The 23,606-nt window shown below is 49.9% G+C and overlaps 1 protein-coding gene across 2 annotated transcripts in view; it reads right to left on the reverse strand.

Moving 5' to 3' along the window:
• The window catches only part of LOC122541492 (regulator of G protein signaling 3-like), a 103,056-nt gene that overhangs the window by 64,340 nt on the left and 15,110 nt on the right, over nucleotides 1-23,606 (reverse strand). Inside the window, exon 1 of one of the 2 annotated variants that reach the window (XM_043678305.2) lies at nucleotides 1,450-1,697. The exons of the other annotated variant lie outside the window; for it this stretch is intronic. The gene's annotated coding sequence lies outside the window, so the exon portion shown is untranslated. Of the gene's footprint in view, nucleotides 1-1,449; nucleotides 1,698-23,606 lie in introns of those variants that run through there. 2 annotated transcript variants of the gene reach the window in all.

Genomic DNA, 23,606 nt, shown 5'->3' on the forward strand with positions numbered 1-23,606 from the left:
ACTCATCCACTCACCCACTCACTCTCCCACTCACTCACCCACTCATCCATTCACCCACTCACTCTCCCACTCACTCACCCACTCACTCTCCCACTCATCCACTCTCTCCCACTCACTCACCCACTCACCCACTCACTCACCCACTCATCCACTCACTCTCCCACTCACTCTCCCACTCATCCACTCACTCTCCCACTCATCCACTCACTCTCCCACTCATCCACTCACTCTCCCACTCATCCACTCACCCACCCACTCTCCCACTCATCCACTCACTCACTCGCCCACTCACTCACCCACTCACCCACTCATCCACTCACTCTCCCACTCATCCACTCTCTCCCACTCACTCACCCACTCACCCACTCATCCACTCACCCATCCACTCACTCTCCCACTCATCCACTCACTCTCCCACTCATCCACTCACTCTCCCACTCTATCCCACTCATCCACTCACTCTCCCACTCATCCACTCACTCTCCCACTCATCCACTCACCCACTCACTCTCCCACTCATCCACTCACTCTCCCACTCACTCACCCACTCATCCACTCACTCTCCCACTCATCCACTCACCCACTCACTCTCCCACTCATCCACTCACTCTCCCACTCACTCATCCACTCATCCACTCACTCTCCCACTCATCCACTCTCTCCCACTCACTCACCCACTCACCCACTCATCCACTCACCCATCCACTCACTCTCCCACTCATCCACTCACTCTCCCACTCATCCACTCACTCTCCCACTCTATCCCACTCATCCACTCACTCTCCCACTCATCCATTCACTCTCCCACTCATCCACTCACCCACTCACTCTCCCACTCATCCACTCACTCTCCCACTCACTCTCCCACTCATCCACTCACTCACCCACTCACTCACTCACACACACTCATTGACTCAGAACTGTCACGGCCAATTGTCCAAACATCGCCACGTGGGTTTGGTTCAGGATGTTGCCTAGCAATTCCTCCAAATGAAATTTTAGTTTAAAAAGACTATTTAATTGCAATCAATAATTGCTTCAAAGTGTGGATATGAACTCCTGACCACCTGCCCGTTAAAACAACCGACACCCCTCTCCCGACAGTCAATGTTGGTCCTGGCTCAGAGACGTGTTCAATGACTCAAGTTCTGCAACGTCCAATATTTTGGAAACGTCTCCAACCTAACGCAGTGCCACGGTGCCAGGGACGGCCTGATCACCACCCGAAGGGGCACGGGCAGAGGTCTAGGTGACAGGTGACTGACCATGCCAGCAACACCACGTCCTCCCAGACGGAAACAAGATCCGTTTCGAAACCCTACTCCCCACCTCACCACCCACCCGACCCCGACATCCCCGGGCAAACAATTCTCCAGATCTAGGGTGGCCGTGCACGGAAGTTCAGAGTGAAACATCGGGAGAGAAATGCAAATGGGAGTCGGAACGTACTCACTACAAATCCAAGGAATGAGGCGGTGAGAGACACGGTCATCCTGGGAATATCCTGGAGCTGGTCGGGAGCTGGTTACAAATCTGCTGCCAAATTGTGCAGGAGATGACAGTGAGCTCTCGGTGTGGGCTAGCTCTCCCGGCATTACTTTGTCGGCTCCTCGCTGTAGTCTTCTCCTCTTGTGATGAGATTGCAGCAAATGGAGCTGCTGCTAACACTTACTGCACACGCCATCAACCGAGCCATCCCTCAGTTCTGCAGCTGTGAGCATGTTTTATTGATCTGCCCGGCACTGTATGGAGCACACAATGTGCTCTCCTGTTCCAGGGCCTTCATCTCTTAATTACATCCTTTCAAAGGGAAAGAGACAGCCGTGGCTGGCAGGGAGCTCAAGGTCTGTGTGACAAAAGCCATCAAGAGGAAAGAGGGGGAGATTAGTGGGGAAGCGTTCTTTTGATGTTCTCCTTCAGAAATCCCATTGCTTTTTCTCCCCTTTGTAAGGAGTTCAGTCCTTTCTGAATGTTCCTGAAGACGGGCGAGTATAGAACCAGGGTGAGAATCTAAGGATATGGGGTAAACCGTTCCAGACTGAGAGGAGGAACAATGTCTTCACCCAGGGAATGGTGAGCCTGTGGAATTGTCATCCACAGAAAGCGATCCAGGCCAAAACATTGAACATTTTGGAAAAAGAATCAGATATCATTTTTCAAGCTAAAGGGCTCAAAGGGTTTGAGCAGAAATTTGGGAATGGGGTACGGAACTGGTTAATCAGCCATAAGCTGATAGCATCATGGAGCAGCCCTGAAGGGCCAAATGGCCTCGTCCTGCTCCTAGTTTCTATATTTCAATGTTTCTCTCTGCACTTCCACCCCACCAGGTTCGGATGGTGAGGACAGGACTGTTTCTAGTCGTTCTGACACCGAGCACCCCCCAACCCCACCCCGACCCAATACCTGTACACAACTGCTGATCCCGCAGCAACAACATCCTACATTGATATAGCACCTTTAAGATAAAGCACTGGAATCAGGAGCGGGATTGGGCCACTCAGCCCCTTGAGCCTGAAGCACCATTTAACACAATCGCAGTCAACCTTGAGTTTCAAACCCTCTTTCCCATCTGTTCCTTCACTCCCCGAGAGCAAACCTTTGGCTGTCCCAGCCTTAGTTACACTTAACCTTCGGAAAATCCACAACATTCTCAGATCGAGAACTCCAAAGGTCCACAACTCTGTGTGAAGTACTTTCGCCTTATCTCAGTCCTGAACAATCGGTCTGTTATCCTGAGGTTGTGCCTCTGTGTTCCTGAGCCCAGGAGGTAACAATCTCGCAGTATCTACCCCTCTCCCTCAGGATCTTGAATGTCTCAATGAGATCGTTTCTCATGTTTCTAAACACCAAAGATTATTGACACAGTTTACTCCCCCTCCCTCATAGGACAGCCTCCTCATCCCAGTGAGTCTCAGTGGTGATACCTTCAATACAAACATATCCTTCCAGAGTGTGGTGTCAAAGACATGACATGAAGTGGAGGAGCTGGTGTTAGACTGGGGTGAACAAAGTTACAAATCACACAACACCAGGTTATAGTCCAACAGATTTATTGGGAAGCACTAGTGTGCTTTTTCGATTGGTGTTGTGTGATTTTTTAATTGAAATATGACAGGCATGATCAGGGTGGATAGGAAGCAGAAACAGCCATTAGTCAAAGGGCCAATAATAAGGGCAAACACACTTATAAAAAGTGTCAACACATTTTTAAGGTGAAAGGAGATTTTGAGGGGATCTGAGGAAAAACATCTTCATCCAGAGGGTGGGGAGAGGGATCTGGACTGCACTGCTAGGGAGGGGAGCGGAAAATCTCAAACCCTTTAGGAGATGTTTAGGTGAGCATTTGAAGTGCCATGACATTCAAGGCTTTGGGCCTAGTGCAGGAAAGGGGAACTCGTGGAGATTTGTTGTATTTTTGGCAGTGCAGACTTGATGGGCCGAAGAGCCCCTTCTGTACTGTATGACAAGTATTCAAGTATCCGCACAAAGCGTTACCCCGAGAGCTGGTGATGATGGGGTTGGTTGGCATGGATTAAACTAACAGCAAACAAAGAGAGGGATAAATGGGTCATTTTTCAAGTTGACCGATTCGAATGGTGGATCATTGGGGATCAGAGCTATCAACTATTTACCAACCAATTCTGGTTACAAGGGAAGGGAGGAGACTCAGTTGTGAGGATAGTCAAAAGGGTCTGCAGAGTTATACAGACAGGCTGAGGGAGGGCAAATGTTTACAAGGTAGGGAAAAAGTGGGAGATCGACCACTTTGGCAGGAAGACGAGGAGAAAGGAGTTTTAGAGGGAGTCTGCAGAATGCTGCAGTACCGAGGGATTTGAGCGTCACTGTCCCATGATTCACAAAATGTTTGTGAGACACGAGGAAGCCGGGTGGAACGTAGCAGGGAAGCAGCCTCAAATGAGAAGTCTTATCACAACCGTACAGGAGAGAGCACTTTTACTGTGACATACTCACTTTCCTTAAGGAGGGACATCCGTGCATTAGAAGCAGTGAAGGTTCACTGGGACTGATTCCTGAGAAGGGATGGTTAACTTTGGAGGAATGTGTGTGCTGGCTGTCCCAATACTCATTGAAGTTGAGAAAGAGAGATGATCTGATTGAAACGTACAGGTTTCTGCGCTGGTCAATAGGGGAGATGCTCAGACCGTGTTTCCCCTTGTGTGAGGCAGAGTCCAATGGCGAGGGCCTTTCATTTCAGACACAGATAAGGAGGAATTTCTAACAATGGCAAACCAAAGAACTGGAGATGCTGGAAATCTGGAACAAAGCAGAAAGTGCTGAAGAAATTCAGCAGGTCTGGCAGCATCTGTGGTGAGAGAAACAGAGTTAACAGATGCTGCCAGACCTGCTGAATTTCACCTGCACTTTTCTGTTTGCATTGTAAAAATGCTCGTTTCATTCAAGTGGAAGTTCCACCACCTGCCATGCTGGGATCCGAGGCCATATGCCTGGAGTTTCAACCTCTTCCAATTTGGCCTCACCCAATCCAGTGACATTAACCCCGCACTCCCGTCTCATCCACGTCCTGCAATCCCATATCCCAAACATGTGGGTGTATCTAACCTGAAAATGATGATGAAGATGATGATGATGATACCGTGGTTAGAGCAGAGTGCAGCTCCGTGCTCTCTCTGGGAAACTATGGGATTGGCAATAAACGGTAAATAGCAGTCAAACCTCCCTCCCATGCCGAGTTGTTGAGAAAATAAATTCAATTCTGCCACCTCTGCTGTTCTTGCAGTCAACTTTCACATGTAAGAGATGCACTTTCTCAGCAGGAAGGATTTGGAAATACTTCACCACGAGTATGAGGTAGGAAGCAATTGCTGTGTTAATAAGAGACCTGTAATATTTCAGAGACTGTGTAATGAGCACTGATGTGCCCACTCTCCAGGAGCAACACCATGAGGCCAATGAGAAGTTAGCAGCCTCTCAGTATCTCTCCCTCCCCCCACCTCTCTCTCTCTCACACTCACTCCTTAACGAGAAGGCACACAGTTACTGGAAATTAGGAGGGAAATAAATGCAGGTTTTGACAGCAACGCCCACGTGCCTGGGGATGCATGGAGAATGATTGGAGCAACGGGTAGGTGGAGTTCCGTGTTTTCCCGAGGGGCTGTGGGGATGAGGCACCAACAGTGGGAGACAGGGCAGTGCAGACTGGGACTCTCAGCCTGGGGGAGGGGTCAGAGGTTACAGCAAATGGCCAGGATAGCTCCTGGGCTCCTCACAGCTTGGCTGTCCAGCTGGTGGAGTGGTAGGGGGACATCACAACTAAGAGGCACCCCCCCCCCATGTCCACTCATCTCCCCCCCACCCCCGGGACTTCAGCATTCACCCCCCTCCCCAATAAACACCCCTCAGGGAAATCAGTATTCACTCCCCTCCCTAATAAACATTCACCCTCCAGGGAAATCAATGTTCACCCCCCCTCCCCAATAAACACCCACCCCTGGGGACATCAATATTCACCCCCTCCCTAATAAACATCCCCCCGGGGAAATCAGTATTCATCCCCCTCCCCAATAAACCTCCCCCTGGGGAAATCAGCAATCATCCCCTCTCCAATAACTCCCCCCCCCCCCCCCCCCCCGGGCGAAATCAGCAATCACCCTCCTCCCCAATAACTCCCCTGCCTCAGAGAAATCAGTATTCACCCCCCTCCCTAATACACTTCCCACACACCCCCGTGGAAATCAGTATTCACCCCCCCTCCCCAATAAACACCTCCCCGGGGAAATCAGCATTCACCCCCCCCTAATAAACTCCCCCCCCCACAGAAATCAGTATTCATCCCTCTCCCCAAATACATCCCATCCCTGGGAAACTAGCATTCACCCCCCCCCCCCTCACCAATACATCCCCCCTCCACCCCTAGGAAATCAGCATTCCCCCACCCCCAAATTACACCCATAGGGGAAATTAGCCTCCCCCCCTCTCCTCCTTAATACACCCACCCCACTGGGGAATCCAGCATTCACCTCCCCCCACCCTGGGAAATCAGTTTTCACCCTCCCCCCCCACCCCCTCCACAGGGAACCCAGCATTCACCTCCCCTCCCTGGAGAACCCAGCATTCACCCCACCTCCCTCCCCACTACGTCCCCCTCCCTGGAGAACCAAACATTCACCTCCGCTCCCCAATACATCACCACCCCTGGGGAAATCAGCATTCACCCCCCCCCCCCCTCCCTGATGCATCCCACCCCTCGGGGAACCCAGCATTCACACCCCTCTCCAATACACTCCCCCAGGGAAATTAACATTCCCCTCCACAACCCAATATATCCCCCTCCCCGGGGAAATCAGCATTTACCACCCTCCCCTGACCTGATCCTGTTCCTTCCCCATTTACCCCCCTCCCTGTTGCTGCTGAAGTTTACACTCCTGACTAGAATATCTGATGGAATGGTTTATTTTCTGGAACACTGATCCGACAGCTTCACATATACACCATTGCCAGGGTTTATAGTTCCCTTCTCGTGTTTAAACCAGGAATTGTATTGGAATCCAAACCGTTGCTCTGACTGATCGGAACAACTCCTATGATAGTCCAAAAACACCAGCACAGCACAATCCCACCACCCTGGGAACACTCGTTCCACCATTCCTGAGGAGCCAGCAGAAAAGACAAGCAGGAATTACAACCATCCAGCCACATTTCCAATCTGTGGGTCAGAGCTGGCATTTCATTCCTCCCCCCATTAGGAGGCGGTTATAAAGTGGTAATGTTCTGGGGTTCGCATACCACAGACCCAGTCTAATCCTCTGAGCACTAGCTGGTGAGATTTAACATGGGTATGAACTTAATGATGACCACCATGATCACTGCTATCAGTTGTTACACGGGCAGTTTAGGCCATCTGCCATTTAATATAATCATGGCTGATTGAACCTTTCCATGTCTACTAGCCATTCTGTTCCCAGCACTTTGTCCACCACTAGCAATTAGAAATTCATCAAACTCTAAACAGACTCAAAGGTTAGATTCCTCAGCCATCTGTAGGAGAGCATTCCAAAGGTTCATGACCTTCTGAGGAAAACAAAACTCCTATCTTGGTTCAAAGTGGCATCCCTCTTATTTCCAGATTGTGGCCCCTGGTTTGGGAATCCCCAATAGGGGATCTTGCCCTGTCTTTCTCTTTAAATACTTCTTAAGTTTCAATGAGATCACCTCTTACTCTTTGTAGCACTAAAGAACACCGTCCCAATCTCTGTACATAAGACAATCCAGCCATCCTGGGGACAAGTCCGATGATATTTCATTGTTCCCCACCCCCAACCCACTACCACCGTGTTGTATAAAGCAGTTAGGACATAAAAGAATTACCCAATACCCATGGTAAACTCCTTTGTGTTAACAGCCTGTAGCTAAAATAGTTACTCTTATGTTGAGCCTGACAATCAGCTATCTTACTAGGAGAAAGTGAGGACTACAGATGCTGGAGATCAGAGTCAAGAGTGTGGTGCTGGAAAAGCACAGCAGGTCAGGCAGCATCTGAGGAGAAGGACAATTGACGTTTTGGGCATAAGCCCTTCATTGCCCGAAACGTTGATTCTCCTGCTCCTCGGATGCAGCCTGACCTGCTGTGCTTTTCCAGCACCACACTCTCGAATCAGCTGTCTTAGACATGATGTAAATAGCTATTAACTTAAATAGAATAAACGCATTGCACAAACAAGATTGAGCTTCTGTCTACAACAGTGTGTGAGCCTGCTTTCTCCACATAGTATCAGGGCTGAGACTGACACCAGGGAAGAGGATTCAGGGCAGTGTACCTCCCCAAAACATCCCAATCTGACAATACCCCCAAATGGTCCCTCTCCCACATCCAGTCAGTTAGGGACAAAGAGAGACCACTTTAAAATTACACTGCCGCTGATGAACAATAGACAAACTGATCTAAGGACTATAAGCTCCTGCTGAATAACAGAAAGGCCCTCAGGATGGTGAATTTGGATAAGTGAGACTCACTGAACATCATTTATCCCATGGTCGACCCACTGTTTAACTCACGGGCTGTCAACACAGACTCCTCTCCCCCGGACTATGATCAAGTGGGCACCTGGGATTTTAAGAGTTTAACGTGGTTCGGTTTAGTCCTCTGATTTTCAAAAATACTGTTTATTTTCACACGCCTTGATGTTCATTTACCCAGGTGTTGGGCAGTCAATGTGAACAATGCCATAAAGTTGATGAAATACAAATTGACTTGCTGCTTTTCACCCTGTTCACTTCACCGAAATGCAGATGGGAAATTCAATAATTCGAAACATTCAGTATCTCCACTAGCCTGGCTATCCCCACTCCTTTATCTCCATCTCCCCATCCACATTCTGCATGCCCCACCCCAATTCCTTCAGAATCTCCATTCCCCCATCTCCACTCCCTCAGTAACTCCATCGCCCCTTCCTCATTCCTTCATGACCTTCATACCCCCATCCCCTCATCCCTCAGTCACTCCATCCCCCAACTCCACTTCTTCAGTAACTCCATCCCCCCATCCCCACTCACTCAGTAACTCCATCCCCCACTCCCTCAGTAACTCCATTCACCATCCCCACTCCCTCAGTATCTCCATCCCCCATCCCCACTACCTAAGTAGCTCCTTCCCCCATCCCCACTCCGTCAGTAACTCCGTTACCCCATCCCCACTCCCTCAGTATTTCCATCCCCCATCCCCACTACCGAAGTAACTCCTTCCCCCATCCCCACTCGCTCAGTAACTCCGTCACCCCATCCCCACTCCCTCAGTATCTCCATCCCCCATCCCCACTACCGAAGTAACTCCTTCCCCCATCCCCACTCCGTCAGTAACTCAGTCACCCCATCCCCACTCCCTCAGTAACTCCGTCACCCCATCCCCACTCCCTCAGTATTTCCATCCCCCATCCCCACTACCTAAGTAACTCCTTCCCCATCCCCACTCCCTCAGTAAATCCATCCCCCATTCCCACTCCCTCAGTAACTCCATCCCCCATCCCCACTCCCTCAGTAACTCCATTCACCATCCCCACTCCCTCAGGATCTCCATCCCCCATCCCCACTACCTAAGTAACTCCATTCCCCCATCCCCACTCCCTCAGTAACTCCATCCCCCATCCCCACTCCCTCAGTAACTCCATTCCCCCATCCCCACTCCAACAGTAACTCCATCCCCCATCCCCACTCCCTCAGTAACTCCATTCCCCCATCCTCACTCCAACAGTAACTCCATCCCACCATCCCCACTCCCTCAGTAACTCCATCCCCCATTCCCCCATCCCTCAGTAACTCCATCCCCATTTCCAATCCCTCACTAACACCTTCCTCCATCCCCACTCCCACACTAACTCCATCCCCCATCCACTCCCTCAGTAACTCCTTCCCCCATTACCCCATCCCTTACTAACTCCATCCCCAATCCAACAGTAACTCCATCCCCAATCCAACAGTATCTCCATCCCCCACCCCGAGTCCCTCAGCAACTCCATACGCCCATCCCTACTCCCTCAGTAACTCCATCCCCATCCCAACTCCCTCAGTAACTCCATCCCCCATCCGCCATCCCTCTGTATCTCCATTCCTCAGTAACACCATCCCCCCATCCCCACTCCCTCATTAACCCCTTCCCAAATCCCCCATCCCTCAGTAACTCCATGCCCACTCCCTCAGTATTTCCATCCACCCATCCCCACTCCCTCTGTAACTCTATCCTCCCATCCCCACACCCTCAGTATCTCCATTCCCCCATCCCCACTCCCTCAGTATCTCCATCCCCCATCCTCACTCCCTCTAAAACTCCATCCCCCATCCTCACTCCCTCAGTAACTCCATCCCAATCCCAACACCCTCAGCAACTCCATTGCCCATCCCCACTCCCTAGTAACTCCATCCCCCCATTCCGACTCTTTCAGTAACATCATTCCCCTATCCCCACTCCCTCTGTAACTCCATTCCCTATCCCCACTCCTTCAGTAACTCCATCCCCGTCCCCACTCCCTCAGTAACTCCATTCCCTCATTCCCACTCCCTCAGTAACTCCATCCCCCATCCCTACTTCCTCAGTAACTCCATTCCACCATCCCCACTCCCTCAGTAACCCCATCCCCCATCTCCACTCCGTCAGTAACTCCATCCCCCAATCCTCACTTCCTCAGTAACTCCATCCCCAACCCCAATCCCACAGTAACTCCATGCCCCATCCCCACTCCCTCAGTAACTCCATCCTCATCGCCACTCCCTCAGTAACTCCATTCCACCATCCCCACTCACTCTGTAACTCCATGCCCCATCCCCACTCCCTCAGGAACTCCATTCACCATCCCCACTCCCTCAGTAACTCCATTCACCATCCCCACTCCCTCAGGATCTCCATCCCCCATCCCCACTACCTAAGTAACTCCATTCCCCCATCACCACTCCAACAGTAACTCCATCCCACCATCCCCACTCCCTCAGTAACTCCATCCCCCATTCCCCCATCCCTCAGTAACTCCATCCCCATTTCCAATCCCTCACTAACACCTTCCTCCATCCCCACTCCCACACTAACTCCATCCCCCATCCCCACTCCCTCAGTAACTCCATCCCCCATTACCCCATCCCTCAGTAACTCCATCCCCAATCCAACAGTATCTCCATCCCCCACCCCAGTCCCTCAGCAACTCCATACCTCCATCCCTACTCCTCAGTCACTCCATCCCCATCCCAACTCGCAGATCGCTGCGGGAAGAGGGAGAGGGTGGAGGGGTGTGCGGTGTGGGCCGGGCCGGGCGGAGAAAAAAAAAAATTATTTTGTGGGCGGCACGGTGGCACAGTGGTTAGCACTGCTGCCTCACAGCGCCAGAGACCCGGGTTCAATTCCCGCCTCAGGCGACTGACTGTGTGAAATTTGCACATTCTCCCCGTGTCTGCGTGGTTTCCTCCGGGTGCTCCGGTTTCCTCCCACAACCCAATGATGTGCAGGTTAGGTGGATTGGCCATGCTAAATTGCCCACAGTGTTAGGTAAGGGGTAAATGTAGGGGTATGGGTGGGTTGCGCTTCGGCGGGTCGGTGTGGACTTGTTGGGCCGAAGGGCCTGTTTCCACACTGTAAGTAATCTAATCTAATCTAAACAAAAACTCCCTCAGTAACTCCATCCCCCATCCGCCATCCCTCTGTATCTCCATTCCTCAGTAACTCCATCTCCCCATCCCCACTCCCTCATTAACCCCTTCCCAAATCCCCCATTCCTCAGTAACTCCATGCCCACTCCCTCAGTATTTCCATCCACCCATCCCCACTCCCTCTGTAACTCTATCCTCCCATCCCCACACCCTCAGTATCTCCATCCCACATCCCCACTCCCTCAGTATCTCCATTCCCCCATCCTCACTCCCTCAAAAACTCCATCCCCCATCCCCACTCCTTCAGTAACTCCATCCCTATCCCAACACCCTCAGCAAGTCCATTGCCCATTCCCTAGTAACTCCACTCCCTAGTAACTCCATCCCCCCATTCCCACTCTTTCAGTAACATCATTCCCCTATCCCCACTCCCTCTGTAACTCCATTCCCCATCCCCACTCCCTCAGTAACTCCATTCCACCATCCCCACTCCCTCAGTAACCCCATCCCCCATCCCCACTCCGTCAGTAACTCCATCCCCCCATCCTCACTTCCTCAGTAAGTCCATCCCCAACCCCAATCCCACAGTAACTCCATGCCCCATCCCCACTCCCTCAGTAACTCCATCCTGATCGCCACTCCCTCAGTAACTCCATTCCACCATCCCCACTCCCTCTGTAACTCCATGCCCCGTCCCCACTCCCTCAGAAAATCCATTCCCCCCAACTCCCTCAGTAACTCCATCCACATCCTCACTCCCACAGTAACTCCATCCCCCATCCCCACTTCCTCAGTAACTCCATCCCCAACCCCAATCCCATAGTAACTCCACGCCCCATCCCCACTCCCTCAGTAACTCCATCCCCATCGCCACTCCCTCAGTAACTCCATTCCACCATCCCCACTCCCTCTGTAACTCCATGCCCCGTCCCCACTCCCTCAGAAAATCCATTCGCCCAACTCCCTCAGTAACTACATTCCCCATCCTCACTCCCACAGTAACTCTATCCACCCATCCCCACTCCCACAGGAACTCCATCCTCCCAACCACACTCCCACAGGAATTCCATCACTCCATCTCCACTTCCACAGTAACTCCATCCCCCATCCCTCAGTATCTCCATCCCCCCATCCCCACTCCCTCAGTAACTCCATACCCCAATCCTCACTCCCTAAGTAAATCCATCCCCCCATCCCCACTCCCTCAGTATCACCATATCTCATCCCCACTCCCTCAGTAACTCCATTCCCCAACCCCACTCCCTCAGTAACTCCATCCAACATCCCCACTCCCTCAGTAACTCCATCACCCATCCCCACTCCCACAGTTACTCCATTCCCCCATCCCCACTCCCTCAGTATCACCATCCCCCCCATCCCCACTCCCTCAGTAACTCCATTCTGATCGCCACTCCCTCAGTAACTCCATTCCACCACCCCCACTCCCTCTGTAACTCCATGCCCCGTCCCCACTCCCTCAGAAAATCCATTCGCCTAACTCCCTCAGTAACTCCATCCACACATCCTCACTCCCACAGTAACTCTATCCACCCATCCCCACTCCCACAGGAACTCCATCCACCCATCCACACTCCCACAGGAATTCCATCACTCCATCTCCACTCCCACAGTAACTCCATTCCACCATCCCCACTCCCTCTGTAACTCCATGCCCCGTCCCCACTCCCTCAGAAAATCCATTCGCCCAACTCCCTCAGTAACTACATTCCCCATCCTCACTCCCACAGTAACTCTATCCACCCATCCCCACTCCCACAGGAACTCCATCCTCCCAACCACACTCCCACAGGAATTCCATCACCCCATCTCCACTTCCACAGTAACTCCATCCCCCATCCCTCAGTATCTCCATCCCCCCATCCCCACTCCCTCAGTAACTCCATACCCCAATCCTCACTCCCTAAGTAAATCCATCCCCCCATCCCCACTCCCTCAGTATCACCATATCTCATCCCCACTCCCTCAGTAACTCCATTCCCCAACCCCACTCCCTCAGTAACTCCATCCAACATCCCCACTCCCTCAGTAACTCCATCACCCATCCCCACTCCCACAGTTACTCCATTTCCCCATCCCCACTCCCTCAGTATCACCATCCCCCCCATCCCCACTCCCTCAGTAACTCCATCCTGATCGCCACTCCCTCAGTAACTCCATTCCACCATCCCCACTCCCTCTGTAACTCCATGCCCCGTCCCCACTCCCTCAGAAAATCCATTCGCCTAACTCCCTCAGTAACTCCATCCACACATCCTCACTCCCACAGTAACTCTATCCACCCATCCCCACTCCCACAGGAACTCCATCCACCCATCCACACTCCCACAGGAATTCCATCACTCCATCTCCACTCCCACAGTAACTCCATCCCCCATCCCCACTCCCTCAGTAACTCCATACCCCAATCCTCACTCCCTAAGTAACTCCATCCCCCCATCCCCACTCACTCAGTATCACCGTATCCCATCCCCACTCCCTCAGTAACTCCATTCCCCAACTCCACTCCCTCAGTAACTCCATCCCACATCCCCACTCCCTCAGTAACTCCATCACCCATCCCCACTCCCACAGTTACTCCATTCCCCCATCCCCGCTCCCTCAGTAACTCCATTCCACCATCCCCACTCCCTCTGTAACTCCATGCCCCGTCCCCACTCCCTCAGAAAATCCATTCGCCCAACTCCCTCAGTAACTACATCCCCCATCCTCACTCCCACAGTAACTCTATCCACCCATCCCCACTCCCACAGGAACTCCATCCTCCCATCCACACTCCCACAGGAATTCCATCACTCCATCTCCACTTCCACAGTAACTCCATCCCCCATCCCTCAGTATCTCCATCCCCCCAACCCTACTCCCTCAGTAACTCCATACCCCAATCCTCACTCCCTAAGTAAATCCATCCACCCATCACCACTCCCTCAGTATCACCATATCCCATCCCCACTCCCCCAGTAACTCCATTCCCCAACCCCAATCCCTCAGTAACTCCATCCCACATCCCCACTCCCTCATTAACTCCATCACCCATCCCCACTCCCACACTTACTCCATTCCCCCATCCCCAATCCCTCAGTAACTCCATCCCCAATCCCAATCCCACAGTAACTCCATGCCCCGTCCCCAGTCCTAAGGTAAATGCATTCCCCCCCACTCCCTCTGTAACTCCATCCCCCATCCCCACTCCCACAGGAACTCCATTCCCCGATCCCCACTCCCACAGGACCTCCATCCCCCATCCCCACTCCCTCAGTATTCCATCCCCCCATCCCCACTCCCTCAGTAACTCCATCCCCCATCCCCACTCCCTCAGTAACACCATCCCACCATACCCACTCCCTCAGTATCACCATCCCCCCCATCCCCACTCCCTCAGTAACTCCATTCCACCATCCCCACTCCCTCAGTAACTCCATACCCGTCCCCACTCCCTCAGAAAATCCATTCGCCCAACACCCTCAGTAACCCCATCCCCTCTCCCTCAGTAACTCCATCCCCCCATCCCCACTCCGTCAGTAACTCCATCCCCAATCCCAATCCCACAGTAACTGCATGCCCCGTCCCCAGTCCTAAGGTAAATCCATTCACCCCCACTCCCTCAGTATCACCATATCCCATCCCCACTCCCTCAGTAACTCCATTCCCCAACTCCACTCCCTCAGTAACTCCATCCCACATCCCCACTCCCTCAGTAACTCCTTCCCTTGCTCTTCAGTCTTGCTGCTGTTGTATTTGATTCTCGCTGAACAGCCAGCCATTTGTTCCTTCCCTAACTGCTGTCTTTAATGATCGTTGTGATGAGAATGTCTCCCGTTGAAGTGGCAATCTCATAACACAAAATAAAATTCCTGAACAAATCCACTCTCTATATAAACACAATTGTCAGCGGGACATCATGTGACATGGCTGTTGTTAAATATTTTGAGCATGACCCTTAATTTATGTGCATGCGTCAGCCCCAGTTTACAAGGTAATATATACACAGGCCTCTCAATGGGATCAGATTCCATGATACCTGGCAGGTCTCCAGTTCACCTCCTGACTCCCCACTCATTGTGTGTCATTTCAAATTCTTGCAAAACCTATCAAAAAGGAAGGAATTGTTTCCAAAATCTCTATGATCTTTCAAAAAACTTGTACAGCTGCATAGAAGCATCGAGAAAAGCAGGAGTGGGCCATTCAGCCCATTGGGTCTAATCTGCCACTCAACATTACCTTAAGGCATAATCTCACTGCCTCCTCATATCCCTTGGGTAAGCGGCAGTAAATCCTGCAGGTTCTGTTTAGGCTGATGTTCCCTCTTTCCCTATAGAAAGGTCATCATAGCAACAGTCTATTGAAGCCATTTCTATTTGTGCTGGCTCTTTAATTGAGCTTTGCGTTCGTCCCAGTTTCTCTGTTTAACCCCATCGCCTCTAACTTTCTTTTCAAACGTATATCCAACTTTGTTTTTGAAACTTATGATGGAGTCTGCCTTGGCTGGTCTTTATAGCACCGCATACCACTTGCTGTGGAAGAACACCTCAGTCATTCCCTCTCACTGTTTTGATAATTGTCTTTAATCTTCAATCTATGTCTCATTCCAACAGCCTGTCAGCGCTACTGGCTTGACCACAGGTCAGAGATCTGACTGTCTGGAGAAATTCTAAACTCATAATTCCAAATATGTCTTTTTTTTAAATAAAGATGAACCAAGAATGGCCACTGGTATAAACTAAGTAGCTGTCTGAGCAGAGGGAGCCATGTATTGTCACATCTAAAAGTGAAAAATGAACTTCAAACAAAGACACTTCAAATGGGGTGGTGGGGAGGTGGAATCCAATTCAAAACAGATTGGATTGTGATCTCTTGACTCCATTAAGATAATGACAGGCTGATAAACCCGTCTGCTCAACAGCAAACCAGGCCCCTGTGGATTAGTCCCAAACTGCAGACACACTTTGTGTTTTTCCCTTTGAAGAAAATACAAATTGAGAGGTAAATGGCCAGCGTCAACTCAGTTGGGGATTGTAGGTGGGTCCAACCCTCTCATTGGAACCCATGAATGAAGGGGCCCATGTGTACTAGCCTGGATTTAAGCTTTAACATGCTGTGGAGAAATAGTTCCTCATCACCTCAGCATCGCAGGTAAAAGGATCCTCATACTCCCTCGGAGTACTAGGATCCAGCCAGCGAGCCGCCAGCCACACATAAGCAGGAAAACAAACATTCTGTCCCTCCCCTGAAGTTGGGAGTTTGGTCACGGTCAAAAGGAACTAGAACAATAGAATCTCATCCAACTTGCAGAACTAAGAAACCTGAAATTCAGCTACCAATGTCAACTCTTCCAGTAAGCTCCATTACAAAAGTGATCAGCTTTAACTATCTGCTTTTCACAAACAATTCAGAGACTGATCCTTATATCTGCTTATTCTTAAACTGTCACTGTTTCGGACTCACCTCGTATTTTTAATGTGAATGTGTGTTGTATTAACAATAATCTTAAGTGATTAATGAACACTCTCTTTGTTAATTCACAAAAGTTTGGTTAAATTTGCTCCTTTTCGATTCATTTGGGTCAGGGAGAAAGGAAGGGGTCCATTTTGAAATCAACCTCGCCATGACCAACTGAGGGGGGTGGGGCTGAATAATAAAGAGGAAACAGCTCTTCCCTCCCCACTCGGGAGTTTAATGTTTTGGGGAGTATCCAGGCTGAAAACACAACAAGTTAATGAACCCCCCCCCCCCAGGTTCTGAGCAGAACACGATCTCCAGGCATCAAATGCTTGTGTTGAATATTGTAATAACATCTGTTTTGATGCTTTGAGAACATAAAAAAAGGTTTACATTCATAGGCAGCAATTTCCAACACCTCAGGACATCTGAACACGCAGAAAATACAGCCTTTGTCGTGATGTGGGAAACACAGCAGCTAATTTGCTCACAGCAAGTACCCACTTCAGTAATGTGATGAGCTGTTTTGATGATGTTAGTTGAGGGATAGGAAGTTAGCGCAGAGCTCCAGGGGAAGTCCTTCTAGTGATCCCATTTCGATCAGGGGATATGGGCTGCGTTGGCTGGGCCAGTGTTTTCTGCAGTATCCCTCATTACCATGGCAAGGGCAAATACCTGTCATGTGCTGTGGGTTGATCCACAATACTGTTAGGTAGGGAATTTTAGCATAAATCATTTGGATGTGAGCATTGGAGGTATACTCAGTAAGTTTGCTAATGACACCAAAATTGGAGGTGTAGTGGACAGCGAAGAAGGTTACTTCAGATTACAATGGAATCTTGATCAGATGGGCCAATGGGCTGAGATGTGGCAGATGATGTTTTATTTAAATAATTGCAAGGTGCTGCATTTTGGGAAAGTAAACCTTATCAGGACTTATACTCTTAATGGTAAGGTCCTAGGGAGTGTTGCTTAACAAAGAGACCTTGGAGTGCAGGTTCATAGCTCCTTGAAAGTGGAGTCGCAGGTAGATAGGAGAGTGAAGAAGGCGTTTGGTATGCTTTCCTTTATTGGCCAGAGTATTGAGTACAGGAGTTGGGAGGTCATGTTGCGGTTGTACAGGACATTGGTTAGGCTACTGTTGGAATATTGCGTGCAATTCTGGTCTCCTTCCTAACGGAAAGATGTTGTGAAACCTGAAAGGGTTCAGAAAAGATTTACAAGGATGTTGCCAGGGTTGGAGGATTTGAGCTATAGGGAGAGGCTGAACAGGCTGGGGTTGTTTTCCCTGGAGCATCGGAGGCTGAGGGGTGACCTTATAGAGGTTTATAAAATCATGAGGGGCATGGGTAGGATAAATAGTCAAAGTCTTTTCTCTGGGGTGGAGGAGTCCAGAACTAGAGGGCATAGGTTTAGGGTGAGAGGGGAAAGATATAAAAGACACTTATGGGGCAACCATTTCACACAGAGGGTGGTACGTGTATGGAATGAGCTGCTAGAGGAAGTGGTGAAGGCTGGTACAATTGTGGCATTTGAAAGGCATCTGAATGAGTATATGAATAGGAAGGGTTTGGAGGGATATAGGCCAGGTGCTGGCAGGTGGGACTAGATTGGGTTGAGATATCTGGTCAGCATGGACGGGTTGGACCAAAGGGTCTGTTTCCATGCTGTACATCTCTATAACTCTACTTGCACCCCCTGGCACTGAAGGAATAGCAAGATATTTCTAAGTCAGGATGGTGAGTGAGTTGGAGGAAAACGTGCGGTAGTAGGTGTCCCCATGTACCTGCTGACCTTGACCTGCCAGGTGGAAAGTGGTTGTAGGTTTGGAAATTGCTGTTGAAGGACCTTTAGTGAATTTCTGCAGAGCACCTTGTAGACAGTACACAGTGAGCATTGGTGGAGAAGGGTCTGAATGTTGAAAGGAGTCCTCAAGAGGGCTGCTTTGTCCTGGATGGTGTTGACCTCTTGAGTGTTGTTGAAGCTGCACCCACCCAAGGCAAGTGGGCAGTATTCCATCACACTCCTGACTTGTGCCTTGGAGATGATGGGAAAGGCTTTGGAGAGTCAGGAGGTGAGGAAACTGCAGAATTCCTAGCCTGATCTTTAAATTGAGATCAGAGAGAGCCAACAATTTCACATCAAGTCCAAAAACAAGGCCCCTGTCAAAGCAACACATCCTCAAACTGCTCAGAATCAGTTACTACAATTTACACCCTGTCTCTGGATGGGGACCTTCTCATTCAGGAGTGAGAATGCTATTTCCAGAGCTCCACTTACTGTCCTGAAGTGAGACAGCATGAGGCCATGGTTACCAAGACAACGTCACCTTCAAGGAATGAATTCAGACTCTGAAGAAAACAATGTCCCTGAAAGCTGGAACACAGAATCAGGGAATCAGACTGGAGGAAACCCAGTTCTCGTCCAATAGCCAGTCAGGCTGGTGAGCTCAGTCAGCTGTGAGCATCATTATTCTATTTGCTTATTGGACAAGGATGTCACTGGTTGGGTCAGAATTTGCCCCTTGAGAAGGTGGTAGTGAGCTGCTTTCTTGAACCACTGCAGTCCATGTGCTGTGGATAAACCCACAATGTTGTTAGGGAGGGAATTCCGGGAATTTGACCCAGCAACACAGAAGGAACGGCGATATATTTCCAAGTGAGGACGGTGAGTGGCTTGGAGGGGATAGCAGGTAATGGGTGACATGGTGGCTCAGTGGATAGTACTACAGCCCCACAGCGCTTGAGACCCAGGTTCGATTCCACCCTTGGGTGACTGTGTGGATAAGGCACCTCGTTCCCAGACAGTGCTTAGAAAATGAATTCACCCCTGGGGGCCAGGGGAGAGTGATGGTGGTGGACAGGCGGTCACATACAGAGAGTGAAAGGGAAAGAATGATCTGAGCTGAAATAGGAATACCAGCAGAAATAGGTGGGGCCGAATGGCCTGGTTTGACTGCTAGGAATAATCTGTGTTCCTGTTTGTAAAGCTATGAGAGGTTGCATCTCACTGTTGACTGAGTTTCAGCAGAGACCAGGCAATAACGTGCCTGGGACTTTAACTTTAAATCATTCGCTACAGCATCAAGATAAATTTGGAAACTAATTTGGTCAGTTTGCCTTTGGAAAGCTGAGTATGATTAATAAAGATCCCAATGAAGCTGCATCATCTTTCACAGCTACACTGAGAGACGGTGTAGCTGTGAAAGAACCTCCAGCTTCAACCAGAAATACTCAGCAAGTACAAACAGCCTGAAATCCCAGGCTGCGATCAGAGAGATTCCACAAGAGTTTTACTGTTCACTTCACACTGTGCCAAACCAGCAAACAAGTCAGGACTGATGTCCTCAGATATGGAGGCGACCAAAAGTACTTGCATTTCTGTAGCACCTTCTGTCAGGACGTTCAGCCGCCATAGTGCAGCCATTGCTGTAGTGCGGTTAACGTAGGTCACTGCACAGCAAGATCCCACACTCATTGACATGATGCATCCAATTTTTTTCGGAGGGGATGTTTGAGGAATTTTCACCCAGAATGCCAGGGAGCATGGTTCTCCTGCAAAACGGGGCCATGGGGGTCCACTCACGTCCTCATGAGCTGGGTCTGGGGGCTCAGTCTGAAAGGTGGGATTGTCAGCTGAGATCCGAGGTCCCTCTGGAGTGGGACTTGAACACCTGACCTCCTGACAAAGCACTTGCTTATGGCTGTTGCCCTAGTTCGATGTTCCTGCAGTTCAATAGCTTGTGGCCTGAGGGGTCACCACTGACCAGGAGACCCTCACACTCTCACCAACCAATCGTTGGGGCTCTGGAAAAACTGACAGCTCAAGAATAAGACTCCGTCACCACACGACAACCACATTCCCAAGGCTGATCAATCCCAGAGTCAGATTGGAACCCTGAATCTGTGGCTCAGAGGAAAGGACACTACCCATGGCATCTGACATTGCAGATATGTACACATAAACAGATTTTCTAAAGACATACACATGCTTGCAACCGTACATCCCGGCGTAGGCGTATTTACAAATCTTCCTTGACTCTGCTCAGCTATATATGGGAAATGCTCCAGAATGCTCCGATTTTTCTGCATCTCTCCCAATTCATTGCACTGATAAAGAGCTTGCTGCAAGAGTTAATAAATCAGTGAGCATACTAGCTTCAGGCCAGAAACAAGAGCTGTTCAGCACGGTAATCAATAACAGAAAGAGACCAAATGGTTGAAGGGGTGAGGAAAGTTTCAGTTTTCATGTTGTGTCTTTCATTCTGATATCTTCCATCCACACCAACTCTCCCACTCCACTCCAACCCCAGTGCCTCTTAGCACAGCTGACAGTGGCTGTCAGCAGAGCCGCCCTAGTTCCTATTATTCACACCGATCATTAACACCTATTATAAATCTCAATTTTTCCTTTCCTACTATGAGCACTCTCTTTGTCTTTTGTTCTGGGCACCCTTCCCGTCTGTTTCATTCACTCCTCCTCCATCTCTGGCAGCAACATTAAAATCGCCATTTTTCCAGCTAGCTTTCAGCTCTGAAGAAAAGCTATTGGACTCAGAGAGTCATAGAGTCAAACAGGACGGAAACAGACCCTTCGGTCCAACCAGTCCATGCTGAACATAATCCCAAATAAACTAGTCCCACCTGCATGTTCCTGGCCCATATCCCACCAAATCTTTCCTATTCAAATATCCATCCAAATGTCTTTTAACTGTTGTTATTTTACCCACATCTACCACTTCCTCAGGATGTTCATTCCACATACAATCCACCCTGTGTAAAAAAAATGCCTCTTCTGCCTTTTTTAACCTCTCTCCTCTCATTAATTCTGTTTCTCTCTTCCCTGATGTTGCCAGACCCGATGCGTTTTTCCAGCACTGCCTTTTTTTTATTATAAAATTCACTTTCTCCATTTTCCGTTCCATCCGCGGCCTCACCCATCCATAGCTCTGGAGCTTCCCCCCAGCTGCCTGACAGCCCTATGAGATCACTGTGTTCCACTGTATTTCACCAATGGATGCCTCACCTTAGCTTCAACTTCTGAAATTCCCTGCTAAATCCCTCCATCTCTCGATATCACTGTTTCCCTGCAATACATTGCTTCGAATCTTTCGATTTGTCCTTATGTGGCCAAGTGTCAAATTCTGCTTGAATGAAAGTGAATGATTCATGTAATGCTGAGCTTAGCTCCTGTGCTGATGTGGAAAAGGGGTCATTGTTCTGATGCAATGCATTTTCCATCAATACAGTCTTAATCTCCCCCATTCTGGTTCTGCTCAGGCTAATGGAGGTGATGAAATGTGTTTTCATCATCACTAACAGTGAGCTCCCACTTCCTGACATAATCCTCCGATCACAACAGTCTGTTGGTGGTACAGATCTTGAATCTGGCAAGAAACATGCCCTGAAGCTGTTTGCTTCCAATAACTGGCTGTGATCTATTGCATTTTTTGTTTAACTTATTAGTTCTCAGGACGTGGGCACAATTGGCTTTTATTTCATAATACCAGGAGAAACAGGAACTGGAGTAGGCCATTCAGCCCCTCAAACCTGCTCCATCATTCAACAGGATCATGAAGGAGAAGGACCAGGGAAATATTCCCAAGTCAGTACGGTGAGTGTTTTGGAAGGGGGTGCTGATCTCTTGTAGCTGCTGCCTTTGACCTTTTAGATAGAAGTGGGTCCTGGAGCTTCCTGCCCAAGGGCACTGAGGATCCAACCCACAGCAGATGGACTGCAGCGGTTCAAGAAGGCAGCTCACCACCACCTTCGCAAAGGGGCAAATAGGGACGGGCAACAAATGCTGGCCCAGCCAGCAATACCCACACCCCCTCGTACCATTGAGAAAATAGATTCCTCCTATGGAAGTGAGACCAGGAGGCACAGAAAGACTCCACAGAAATTAGTACGGTCTCTGATGAACTAGTGATTTCTGCAGCCATTGACACAGCCTGGCTTGGAGGCTTTGCAGCCATGAGACCAGTTTAGGAATTCCTGCCCTTTCCCAGGGAATGATCCCCTGGCTTGGGGAGTTGGCATCTAGTGGGTAAGAGTTCAAAGGTCGGAAAGGCTCTGTCCAGTCTGGGCCAGTTCCACAACATATAGGAATTCCCAAAGAGCAAGTCAAGGTAAGCTGAGGCCTGCAAAGAGAGGCTGCCTGGAAATGTTGCCCCTTCTGTTAGCTCTCAGCCTGGGGAGATGACGAGGCTGAGGTGGGACTGAGTGGGAGGATGGAGAGGTGGTGAACAAAGGCAGTGATTCCCGCTGGGATGGGGATGGGAGCTGGATGTTCCTAACGAAGGCACCTCCTGACACCAGTTGCCTGGCAACCTCCAAGGATCTTGTGAAAATGCTCTGTGGTGCCCACCACTGGGACCTCATTTTCCAATTCAAACAGCAGCAACAAGTTGTCAGTCACTTCAAATTCCTCCCTGTGGGTCATGTACCTTCCTTTTCCCCTGTTCTGATGTTTCCAGTTGAATGGGGACGTTGTCAGTGGAACCTGTGAATGGAATCTGTGGGTGGGAGTGTTAGCTGTCATTGTTGGCCAGTTAACAAGCTGAAGAGTTGCCCCCTGGCCCAGGCTATGGTGTCCTGATTTCCATTAAACAAGACTTCTTGAAAGCTCTCTATTTAATCTCCCATTTCACCCCTGTGCTTAAAGTAGTCTTTTCCCTGTCGTGAGCTGTAATCCTCATTCCCCCTGCTCCCCCGAGGGCCTCTGCCATTTCCTGTCCTCCCACTCACTCATACTCAGCCTCTCTGTGTTTCGGTGCTTTTTTGAGAATCTTTCTTCATCTCAACAGGTTTCACCATCCTTCTCTCTCTCTCGCTCTCTGACACACACTCTCTCACATACACACTCTCTCACACACACACACACACACACACACACTCTCTCTCTCACACACACACACACACTTACACTCTCTCTCACACGCACACACTCACACTCTCTCTCACACACACACACACTCTCTCTCTCACACACACACACTTACACACTCTCTCTCACACGCACACACTCACACTCTCTCTCACACA

The sequence above is a fragment of the Chiloscyllium plagiosum genome, unplaced genomic scaffold (assembly GCF_037043375.1).
Source record: "Chiloscyllium plagiosum isolate Xiang-an unplaced genomic scaffold, Cpla_swu_hap1 HiC_scaffold_35, whole genome shotgun sequence".
Lineage (NCBI taxonomy): Eukaryota > Metazoa > Chordata > Chondrichthyes > Orectolobiformes > Hemiscylliidae > Chiloscyllium > Chiloscyllium plagiosum.